The following is a 12,807-nucleotide window of genomic DNA, read 5'->3' as shown; positions in this document are numbered from 1 at the left end:
TTCACTAAGTTGTGGATGCATGGTGACGAAACACTGTGGCAGATAAATGGTACCACGATTGCTTGTACAGTGCAGATTTGAGCATTGTGCTAGCTAGGCACCGGAGCTTCTAACGATTTTATGTTTTTCAGCACTTGGTGGAGTCCCAATTCCAAGCGTGTTGAAAGCCATTTTTGTGTCAACAGCAATCTTTAGTCTGAACCTTATTGCGAGATTATCTTTGATGAATCTTCGTCGGCTGCCACCATCCAAGATAGTTCCAACATATCGGGAGAGCGACGTGACCGACATAGCACGCAAAGTTTGAAGGTATACTCTATTGTCTGTCCTAGCAAAACTGCCTGATGACTCGCTACTTCGGAGTATGCGGTTTTGCGACACAAATTCTATCGTGCTGTCAGCGGATCTTGCTGTGCTCTCTTACTCGCGGTAGTTGGGGTCACACATTGTGGATGCATGTCTGCCGTTGCAAAAAGAACAAGTGAGCTTTAAATGACAAGGCATTGACTGGGGACCTTGGGATCTAGACCTGACGCAACGATGGTCCTAGCTGTTGTTTTTTCTCAGCCAGAGAAAGCATAGCATAGCAGGTGCGTGGGCCAAACTAGCTCTATTAGTAGAATAATCAATCGCGTCTTGCGAAAGGCGCATTATGCTGAACAGAATGGGTGCTGCGGTCTCGTGGCTTTTTGGTGTGCTCCTTTTCAACGCGTGCTGTCGCTTTAAAAGACTGGTCCCGGCTTGCTAATTCTACCCTGGTGAAGTTAAACTGATCTTTGAACTTGGCTTCTGAAGGCGCCGCCGCCATGGTTTACCGGAAACATTTACTGGGGGAAGGGGGGGGGGAAGGTTGGCAATGGTAGCTTCCGTTAGTGCCTCTCCGTTTCTCACGCACTAATGCAGGGCAGTGTCACATGGCAAGGCGGTCCGCATAATATCTACCAGCAGTGCCGAAAAACTAATGGCTGGTGCGTTCAGTGCAGTCATGCAAGCAATATGCAGTTGCTCGGCATTGCACACCACCCGGACCTCATAAATTATTTCTCGACAGGATATGCGGAAGGTTTGTTAACGCCTGACAACTGATACTGATCTTTTTTCTGTCACCAAACTCTTTCGTAAAAAGCTCGATGCCGGCTGCACAACAGGATTCTGTGGTCGCTAAACCATGTATCCATGCTGTCACCTCTCACGCGAGGGAATTTGTGCATGTAGTAGAGCTTGGCCATGTGCAATAGTGTCTCGTTCAGATAAACAGTTTTCTAAAACTGTTCCCAAAATTCTCACATTTGGTGTATGTCCTCCCTAAAATTGGAAAGGTTGAGCTTAGGCCATCGTAATCTTCAGTGCGACGTTGCCGCGTTAGATGCCGCCGGATTAGGTTGGGCAGAAACTGTGGGCTGCGGTTCGCATTCACTTTGTCCCAAAATGGCAAACTGACAACGTTATTCGGCCAGCACGCCTATGCCTGATCGGCATAATCTGCCGCAACGCTATATTTTGTTGAAAGCACGTTGTCGGGAACCTGCTATACGATAGCCGCATTAAGACTTGACAGATCGAGATTGCTGAAACTCAGGCGGTAGAGAATATCTGTGAGCTTGGTAATGTCGAGATCGTTCGGGTGATCTGGCCTCCTTTCTTGGTGTTCTGGGCACGTCGAGCTGCACGTTTGTTCTTGAGATGGTTCATCAGGGAAACTCTTCAGCTTACTTAAGCAGGCTTTCGGCTTCCACGGTGATGCTCGGTGAAGCATTCGTCCGTCTGTTGATCCTCACCGCTCGCGAATTGAAGAGCTCGACTAGTAGGTTCCAAACAAACAAAGCGTTCCGCACGGGTTGTTTGGCTCCATAAATATAAGAAAACTATAAGGACATGCGCGAAGTCAGACACCTAAAAATTTTCCCTGGCGTGCTGAGCTTCTTTTTCGCGCAGTACTAGGCTGCTCATGTTTATTCTTTTTTTACAAGCGTCGTATTTGTGCAAGTTTCTCTACTTGCCTAAGCGACAAAGCTGGAACATCGAAGACAAAGAAAAACATAGCAGGCCTTCGTACTTCTTCTCGGCTTTCCGTCTTTCATATTTCTGCACTTCGACACGGCTTGACACCGAGTGACACCTTGTCAGCGAGCGCCGGCAAAAATGCTGAATCAGGTGGCACGGCGCAACTCGAAGCTCCGCAACCATTGTACAACTCACGTTCTCGCGCATGCAACAATCGATAGGACAGGTGCGATGAGATTTCGCGTACTTCCGGAAGGCTGTGGCTATTGAACTGATAAGACGAGCGCACCCCTCCTCCGAAGACGATTGACTTGTATATGAACAGCAATAACACGTCGGTACACGTTCTCAATTTTCAAGGCAATGATAAGAAAATCGTAGTGTTAAACGCACGCCAATGTAGGCAAAGGTGAGTAAGCTAGGCTGTCAGTGAAGTTCCGGCGATGACATTTCATACTAAAGAGGTTTTGCATAACGTCAGCAGGCGATAACCACTAAATCAAGAAGATTGGGAACAGTCAAAACAACTGTTTGAAATTTGAACAACTAATGAAAGCCTTGCTTTCATTATAATTTATTTTGAGTACTGGGCCTGTCTTCTAGGCTTATGTATATGTTGGCTCTTGGCGGGAACGTATTTTGAAATGAATGTAAGTCGCTTCCGCGTGGACGAGGTTGCCTGCGATAGTCGCGACTCTCGCGTTCCATCAGTTTAACGTGCTTAATTCCCTACTAGTGCTCCTGTGTCGTTGAAGAGTTCGAGAGATAATTAGCTGTTGAGGGTCCTCATTGCCTGCCCAAATTTAAGACGTGCTAAAGAACCAAAGCCGCTGTGGCTTTTTATAACACTTGCCATATCTGCGTGCACAACCGTGTGCAGCTCGAACACCTAGCTCACTTTCAGAATCGCCATATTGATTCGGGTATTTGCCCAGAGACCCTCTCAAGTGTTCATAACATCCCTAAAACCCGGCCATACGCATTAGAAAATTAGAATGAAAGCTTGTTTATTTCGAAACTATTAACGTCATTTACACCACAGGGAGCTAAGGTGCTTATGTGCAACAACAATACCACGTCAACAGCAAGATCAGCGTAGTGATCGTTCTCGCGAGTCGTTTGAACAGTGGACGCATAAAGGGAGCTCCAACTCTGAGACGACGTTTCAACAAGAGCACATCATTACACAGACGCGCATTCGTCTGACCTGATGCAGCTTGCAAAACGTTCGCTCCGGGCTCTGGCTTCCCTTATCCACACAGTCATGTGTAAATCTACTTTCAATCTTTCTTTGACCGCTGTGTTTTGTCTTATATATTGATAACGCCGCAACTTCCTGCAAGGCAATATGGCATTGACCTACACTTAAACTAAAGTTAACTTTACACAAGCGCTATACTTCCTAAGCAAAACCTGCTTGCACAGGTGGTTTAGGCGCTCTAGCGGAGGCAATTTTGTGGCAAATTAAGCAATCGAATGCACAATTAACAAAACGTTTTCGAGTTTTGTGCTGTCACGAATATGGTGTATATTATTTAGCTTGGGAGCTCCTATCTAAAGAGATGGAAACTCAGAAACCAATTTCCTGGGTAACCGCTGCACCAAATTTCGGGAGGTGTGCTGTAGATAAAAGAGAGAATTAAAATGTAGCGGCTGTTGCAAGGGACATTTGCGCCCACGCCTGCAATTTATGATAATTGTGAAAAAATGCTAATTTTTATAAAACCCCGCTATATGCTTTACAGCTGTTTAAGGAACGAGTGGAACTTTTGCGAAACGTTTGTAAATATGGCAACAAATTCACGTCAGGTATACCTTAATATATTAAATTTGTTCACTTTAGATGTTCTAACAGATGCAAGTCACAAATTGCGACTGCTGTTCTCGGTGCACAGTTACAAGTTTCTAAGCTTCTTATTACTGTTTTCTAGCTTAGCAATTTTCCGAACAGCTGTAAAAACATTTCATGCTTTAAACAATTATTCTGCTTAGTACATAAACTATAATTTATTATTTCATCCCAAATGCAGGATCTATAACTGAAGTCGGTCAAGAGGTTGCCTTATAAAAGCATTTCTGCGTTTTGCATATATTTGAATAGGCGGCATCGGAGTTCGGCGCAATCTAAAGCTTCCGTTTTGGACAACCGCGTGTCAAGATAAGTTCATTTTGTTTACTTATCCTTGAGCGCTACTTCTTACAAGATATAAGTCACCCAATTTTGCACTAACTCAGCTAATTTCTCATTCCGGTGTCTTGTATCTCGACGAAACGTCAAGCTCCTATTGTGACATAGCTTATTGCATGCTGCCCATCGTTTACAATCCGGGCGAAGATGTTAACAGCTGCACTCTTGCTATCAGTTGGCGAAAAAAACCGACGATTTAGTTTTTTTCATCGTGTCCGTCATGTTCGCTGCAGCGGGATTGTCAGGCTCGACAATGTGCTGCGATCCACGCCTCTCAATACGAAATTAGGTGGCTGAGTGTTATTTTTGGTCTTGAATATCTCTGAACATAGGTGGAGCTCCATTAGAAAGAAAATGGAAATGTTTCAAATATAGATGTCTCAACGATCCACTTCCACACATGTACCATAATCTTTTCATCAAAAAGTTAACATGTTTTTATTTTTTAATATGTGTTTTGGAACTAAGTTGCCATGAAACTTGTGTCCGCAAAAGCGCCTGGGCCACCTGCGCAAGTAAGTTGTGCGCCGCTGTCATCGCCATTCTTTAATTAATATTACCGTTAGCGTAACTTTGAAGCATACGACATGCATGCCTTTATGTAGGCGTCTTTGTAAATAATTGTATACAGCATTAAATGCTGTTCACAGTTCAAGTTATTTAAATGAATGGTTCGGTGTTATAAGGGCCGTAACTACACGAGCATTGTCATGACAAAAGCAATATCAGCGACCACCATATCTAGGCCCCTATGAAAGTAAAGTGGAGGAGCCGTTATGAATGGTTTCCAGTGCTGAACACAGGGACTGACGTCTGTCGGATGCGGTTTGTCCATAGAACAACGCAAGATGGCGCAGCCACGAGCCCTCGACTCCCACGTTCTCCGCCTCTTCGTCTTCTTCAAGTTTCGTCACACTGCAGCTGCGGCGTTTCACACGGGCTCCTCTAAGGTCTTAGACTCGTTGCACAGGACGTCGGAGCTGCTGATCGAGAGTACAATGAGGAACGACCGCGCAGTGCCATCTCTTCCTGAACCAGCTTAACGACATGGCCGATCTTCCAGGGTTGCGGCGGTGGGTCTACGTCGTGACGACACGATCGTCGGGCTGTTAGTTTGAAGACAGCCTCCGCGTGCTGCGTTAAGTAGAGCGTAGGAAGAGGAAGCAACCCTCCTTCGTTTCCAAAGTCGTCGAAGAAGTTTTTTGAGGATACCGGACTCGTCCACGTGGCGGCTGCACCAGCAAGGACGGCTGCAGATTGCGGCCCTTCTCAGTGATAAAATTGTCATCGTTACTCAAAACCATGAAGAGAGTGAACTCGAGACTGCGGTCCCGAGCAGTGGATCTCTGTTAATGTTCGGTTTCCTCACTGCCATGGCGGTTGGAGTGGTGATGATGGTGCCACCGCAATTTCCGTGTCTCTCACACTTTGTTCCCGAGTAATCATAACAACTTTAATAACTTCGCGAACCAACATGACTTTAGGAAGTGTTTATCGTACGACACGCAACTATTTGAAGTCACGATTCAATTACATTTTAATCTGGACAACAACCTGCAAACTGACTGCATGCTTTTTTTTAGATTTTCTAAAGGCCTTTGATCACGTAGCTCACTGCCGAGTAATTTCTAAACTGTCTTCTTTGTCCTTACATTCACTAACGCTATCTCGGATTTGGCAATTTCTTACCAAGGGAAGCACTTCACCGTGGTTAACAATTTTTCCTCCCGCTCGCTAACGTTTGCTCCAGTAAGCCAGAGCGCAGTGTCATCAGTCCACTACTTTTCCTGATATATATTAACGACTTACCGAATAACATATCTTCTAATGTGCGAATTTTCGCTGACGATTGTATCATTTACCGAGTAATTGCTAGTACTGATTACCGCGTAAAAATTCAATAAGATCTTGACCTTATTAGCAGTCGGTGTAGCACCTGGCTAATTTCGCTTAATCCAGATAAATGTAATGTTTTTCACTCGCAAACCTTTCCTTTCCAACTTTTGATACTACATTATTAATAGTCCTGTGTCTGTAGTTACTTCTTTCAAATATCTAGGCGTAACCCTGACACCAAACCATTTGTGGCCTACACATATTAAACAACATCTGCGGAAATGCCTCCCAATCCTTGGGATATTTACGCCGGAACCTCCGTAAGACGCCGACTTACATCCGCAAATTAGCCTATCTTACATTTGTTCGCCCTAATCCTGAATTTGTTGCTTCAATATGGTCACCTCATTATATTTATTTAACCATTATGCTAGAATCAGTTAAGAATAGAGCTCCTCGATTCATCTCGCACAATTACAACTGAAACGAATGTATAACGCAAATTAAAAGTAATTTATCAATTCCTTGTTTGAACAGTCGTCCTCATGTGGCCCATTTATTTCTGTTTCTCAAGTACGCTCACCGACAAAGGCCATCACCAATAGCTCTGCAAGTTTCTCCATTCACCTCACGAAGTTAGCATAATCATCTTTCAAGCGCATCTATGATAAAACACGTTTTTAACTCATCCGCGCTTCCACGTGTCATCCGCTTGTCGAACGACCTTCCGGATATCCTTGTAGCTGAAGCTAACCAAGAAAAAATCAGTGATGACATAAACATTCATTTCTTACTTGAAATAACTTCTTTTCTGGGTTTCTTCTTGTATGCCTTTCTTTTTCTTTTTTGATATGGGGATATTAGAGTTTCTGTAAACTTGATTCCTTCCTTGTATTATTATCACCAAAGCGCTTTAGGTTGTGTGTAATTGTATGCTCCTTATACTATGTAAAATTTTTGAAGCTTCCCTTACCCAATGCCCATTCTTCGGCCCTGTAAGGTATTTTGAATAAATCAGTCAATCAATCGGGAGAATGTACCCATTATATAGGTCGACTTGCATCCATTGACTGGCCTTTGACGTATGACCGCATTTCGATGGGGGCGAAATGCCAAAGCAGACACTGCGTTGCGCAATGGCTGCTTTGGCGTCCTGTAGGACTGTCGGAGTAGCAGAGTGCTTCAGCAACTGGGGTGCCTATAACGTAATACTATTTGAAACTTTTTATTCCAAATTCTGCAATCAGGCCTCCACGATTGGTCATACACTTTTTTGAATCACCCCACCTAACTTGTCTGTGACGCGACGTCACGAAAACTGTGATAGCTCTCCATCTGATATGACGTGTGCACACTGATTATGCATGATTTGATCGAACGAAAGAAAAATTGTTATTTCTGATTCGACACCTTTTGCCGTTAGCCCTCGGCTATTGGCCAAAGTATTCGGCCTGCACCCACTTCACCTGCCTGTCACCCGACGTCACAAAACCATAAAAAACTCACCGCGTCAAGGTGGCGTGTACGCGATAAAGATGCATAAATATGCCGAACAAAACTGAATTATCTTCTGAATAGCCGCAGGCTGCCCCGTTCCGAAAGGAATAAAAGATGGCTGCCGCCAATCGCCCAGGCACAGGCGACTCGCACCGGCCGGAGAACATGGGTTTAATTGCGCAAAATAAAACATTTGCGTGGCCGTTTAACGTTTTCGAGCACTTTCGGCACGTTTACGACCTCTTTCTGCCAACTCTTCTTTGCTGAGGATCCGTTTCAGCGTCATTCTTAAGCTTCCGTTGCATGCCGCCACGATTTTCGACGAGCCACCGCAAGCTAAGTAAGGGAAAGCAGACCACTGACAGACGCCGGCACGAGCCTCTTGATCCAGTTATCAATTTCCAGTGCAGTGGCTCGGCCCTATAGAATCCCTCTCCACTTGAGCGTGCTCCTCGCCTCTTGTCAGCCAATTATATAAGACAAGCCACCCAGTATAGGCAATTTTATTCGTTTTTTAAAGCAAACAAAAGTGACCCATGACCGAGGAAACGGTTTGAGTGGTCTGTTCAGACAACCCTGCAGGTGACCGCCTGATCCCTGCGTCGGCGGTTAGGCAAATTTTACGTCAGGAGATTGGAATGAAAATATATCGGAATATATCGCTCTTTTCGAAGGCTCGTCTCCATCACAGTCACTCGTCCCTCGGCAATCTTCGTTGAGTCTACTGTCTTGCTTAGTGAAAACGCTGTTTCCAACGATGGTCACGTTCATCGTGGACCTGTGGCTGGTCTCCGTAACTCCGAACGAGTGGTCCATCTTGGTGGACCGCATTGGCGACTCGCTCAGGTGTGGCGTGTTTTCGAGGTGGATGGTCAGATTGAATTTAAATTTCGAGCAAAGGCTGCAATGAGGCTAACTGTTGTCGTCGACCTTCTTGTTCCTGTCGTAGGAGGCCGGTGTCTCTTCGTACTCTCCGACTTTTGATACAAGTTGAGTGGTGTGGCTCTTTGTGGCGTTGTCACATTGATTGCAAAGTACACAGCAGGGATGGTCGCTCGATGCCAGTCCTACGGCCAGCCCTAACGGTTACGGTACCAGAAATAGACAATTAAGGTTGGCATTGCCCATGTCCTGCGGGTTGGGTTCTCGGTAGGTGCTGTGAACGGGAGGCCTGACTGTTTTCTGGTCTCGACTTGCAGCTGCAGGGACTTCACAACGTTTCGCACTTCCTCTTGCCACGTCCTCGGAGTAGCGCCGCCGTCGACCTCAGCCTCCTTCGAGCATCGACCGTAGATAATGGCGATATCTTCGAGGAGTGATCGCATAAGGACACTATGAAGTTTGACCACGTATTCTCACCTTGGAACTGCGAGGCTGTCAAGGTATCTTGTACGAAAGTGCACCTTTTCGCACAGTTCTCGCAGCTACTATTTGAGGTAAACTAGCAACGGACGCGATGGTAAGCAAACTGGCAATGTAGTCATTAATGAGCGTGGTAGGATGACCGAACCTCCCTACCGCGTAGCTGGCATCCGCCAGGTGCACAGCAACGATTCGCTATTCCAGTTAAGTACGATCTTAAACACGACAACTTCTCAATGTCGGACGACTCGCGGTTGGTATGGGTGGCGACCTCGAAATTTCCCCAGAAGCCCTGCTACTAGCGAATGTTACCGGAGCAAACAGGTACCTGCAGCCTTGGTAGGGCAACTTGTTGCATCGGTGCTCGGAAACTTGGTTGAGTGGAGACACCTTGGGTGATGGGTTCGCTCACTAGGCTCCGGGTCGCGCTGTCTCCGGCCCTCGCAGCAGAATTCAAAACAAGCGCACCGGGCTCATGGTGCTGTAGATTTTTTCGCGGTACTGGAGATCTATCGTGACTTCCGCCTCATACCCGTCACCGCTGTTGACCGCAGCAAGTGCAAAGCCCTTCTCCTCCAGATCATCAAATCATATGCAGGTTGGACGGCGAAGGATACTCGGCTTGTAGCGATTCTGCGGCAGTCGAGATGAGCCTTGTAGCAGTGGCTCGAAGTATGCCTCTGCTGCGTCGCAGTCGATCCATCGTCGGTGTAGGACGTCAGTCTTCTCCAAGGTTTCACGGTCCCCAAAACGACGTTGAAGACATACTGACGTTCATAAGCTGCGCACGATGGCACTGGCCCGAGCCCTTGCCTGTCGCGTTCTCCACCTCTACGCTTTCTTCAGTTTCCATCTACCACCAGCCGAAATTTCTCCCGCTTTACTATACATGCTGGCAACATTTTGTGGCTATGAAGGAAAATCTACAAAGGCAAAGCGCGCACAAATGAGAGCGCCTCTGGAAAGACTCCCGCGTTTTAGTCAACATTAGTTTAGGCTGGGGAAGAGAAAACAAAATGAATTACCAACTAGCCCAAGCAACCACCCTAGTTCACCTCATTAGCAACAGTTAAACAAGACAGAACACACGACGGAGTGTAAAGGTTTACTTATTTTGAGGCCTTCCCCTTCCGCGTTTGGGGAAACGTGAAACCGTCGCACGTGGAAACTGCGTGGATTCAGTGCCTCTTCCGAGCAACCAAAGCACTGTCAAACGATGCCATACAACTTCGCGCGGTAACACATGTGCAGTAGCCACCCCCCGTAACTCTCACTTCATAACCACAGAAAGTTGTCCGCGAGTATATCACAACATGCCGGAAACAATTAAATTCGTGGTTTCATTGTTTCTGACGTTATTTTAGAAGACGCCAACGGTGCAGAAAGAAAAAAAAAGCCGAAGCTCGAGTGCTGACAACAGGGAGCACCTGAATTAAACTCTGGCTGATTAACTGCAGATAAGTGGGGAGTGGATGGTCATCTGCATTTATGTTCTGCTTTGCTTTGATGCCATATTTGAACAGAATGTTCACTTTATCGACGAAAACCCTATTTACTTTTTTGTGTATGTTTCTTTGGTGATTTCATTTAGCTTTGCACAATTTTGAAGTTTGTTCGTAGAGAAATATGTGTGCTTCAGTTCGCGTACATGCGGTGAGCGGGACAATGCTGTCCCTCACGGCGTTTTAAAGCCTACATATAAACCATCACCTGCCGTTCTTTTTTTCAACCACGAAGTATGGTTCCTCTATTGTAGAAACCGCAGCTTTACATCGTGCCAACAGCAGACCTAAGTAACAAGAGCACATAGCGATAACCTTTGCGAACGTCGAAGGGCTAGGAAGAGAAGCGGCTACAAACACGCCAAGATATGCGCGCCGAGCAAACACAGCGCGCGTTGGTCTCCTACTGCAGTGTCGTTCCCCCCGTCAACGTAGTTTGATAGTTTATGTGCAGGCGTAACAATATTTCCGCGGCACCCATTTAGCTAAGTGCCGCCGAACCAGTTAGCACTTCAACTGCATAAACCTGTAGCAGTAGTTTGAAATTTATAAACAAGATGTTGTACCGAAATGTTCTCAATTGTAATAGAACAGAGCCACGTAACTGTCACAACATGCCGGAAACAGATTCGTGGTTTGGCTGTCTCCGTGAATATCTTGCAGCAGACATTGTTGTTGTGAACATCATGGGCCCTATAACGTAAAACGACTCCAATAAGTTTTTGTTCCAATCCCCTGACGTCAAATTTGCGCAACCGCCGACGCAAGCATCACGCAGTCACAGCAGGGTTTTCTAAACAAACCAATCAAACGATCTCTTCGTTCATAGGCGATCACCTTTGTTTGCTTGAAAAACGAATTAAATTGCCTACTCTGAGCTGGTTGTTTTATCTAATTGGCTGAGAAGAGGCGAGGAGCAAACTCAAGTGGAGAGGAATTTGATGGGGCCGAGTCACTGCACTGAAAATCGATAACCGGATAAAGGGCATGGTGCCGGCGTCTGCGATTGGTCCGCTCTCTTTTGCTTAGCTTGCGTTGGCTGGTCGAAAATCGCGGCGGCATGCAACGGAAGCTTAAGAATGACGCTAAAACGGATATTCAGTAAAGAAGAGTTCGTAGAACGAGGTCCTAAACGTGCCTAAAGTTCTCAAAAACCTTAAAAGGCCACGCAAAAAGTTATACGCAAATAAACCGATGCCTTCCGGCAGGTGCGACTAGCCAGTGCCTGAGCAATCGGCGGCAGCCATCTATTCCTTTTGGAACGGGGCAGACTGCACCTATTCAGAAGAAAATTCAGTTTCGTTCGGCATATTATTGCATCTTTAACGCGTACATATCATTTTGAGGCTGTGACTTTTTGAAGTTTTGCGACGTCGCGTGACAGGCAGGTGAAGTGGGTGTCACCCGAAAGCTTTTGACAATTAACCGAGGGCTAATGCTGAAATGGCGTCGAAATCAGAAACAACTGTTTTTCTTTTGTTCGGTCAAATCATGCACAATGACTGTGTACACTTGATATCAAACGGGGAGCTATCGTGGTTTTCGTGACGTCGCGTGACAGGTGAAGTGCGGGTGGTCCAAAAAACTTTTTCACCAATGGCGGAGGGCTGATTGCATAAATTGAATAGAAAAGTTTGGAATAGTTTTATCTTATAGCGCCCAATGATTACCACAAAGTATTGTCTGCCACATGCTCGGGTACTGTGTACAATTATGCGGTCACTTTGTGAAAGCGTTGCTCAACTATAGGGTGACGTTTCACTACAGTGCAGGAACTGTCCGCTTCACGCCAGCGTTGTTAATCGCGCTGCCATGCGCTATAAACAACTAAATCTGTTTACCTGCAAAGGGCGCAATATTGAAACATAATACGTAAAAATAATATTGCCATACACTAAGATTTCTGGCATCCTTTATAGAAACAACTGGCATTTAAAGCAACTATCCTGCTACTGCGCATGTCCTAGTCACATAGGGTATAAATTTACTTAAGCTACTAAGACTTTGCCTTCTTTGTGCGCATGGATAACTTTTGTTCTAACATATACTCAAGATATATGAATAAATGGGGCGTCACTAGAAAAAAGCATGTAGACACATCACAAATAAGGCATGGTCATGCAAATATGATCTAAGCTATGAAGTCCATACGATATAATCTATGCTGGCTTTACTCTTGTCCTGGGAGTTTGCAATAGGGGTTCAGCTAGCACGTGTATGATGGTTAGCACATAGCTTCGTAGTTGAGGTTTGGGCTTTTTCTTCACCTTTCAAGCTTCGAACGATTTTCTGGCATCAAAAATTCTTTATTTCAATAAAATACAGCGTTACTAATACAACCGTTCACAGCTGTAATGGATGTGTTCACCATCTCAGTGTCCTCTGCGTGCGGAAAAGTTGCACTTGAATTAGCCAGTA

The 12,807-nt window shown here is 45.6% G+C and overlaps 1 protein-coding gene across 3 annotated transcripts in view; it reads right to left on the bottom strand.

Annotated features, from left to right (window-relative positions):
- LOC142576615 (uncharacterized) overlaps window positions 1–12,807 on the bottom strand; it is a 501,274-nt gene that overhangs the window by 462,496 nt on the left and 25,971 nt on the right. The window lies entirely within an intron of this gene.

This window comes from Dermacentor variabilis, chromosome 3 (genome assembly GCF_050947875.1).
Source record: "Dermacentor variabilis isolate Ectoservices chromosome 3, ASM5094787v1, whole genome shotgun sequence".
In the NCBI taxonomy this organism is placed as follows: Eukaryota; Metazoa; Arthropoda; class Arachnida; order Ixodida; family Ixodidae; genus Dermacentor; species Dermacentor variabilis.
This window is presented reverse-complemented; position numbering and strand designations above follow the sequence as displayed.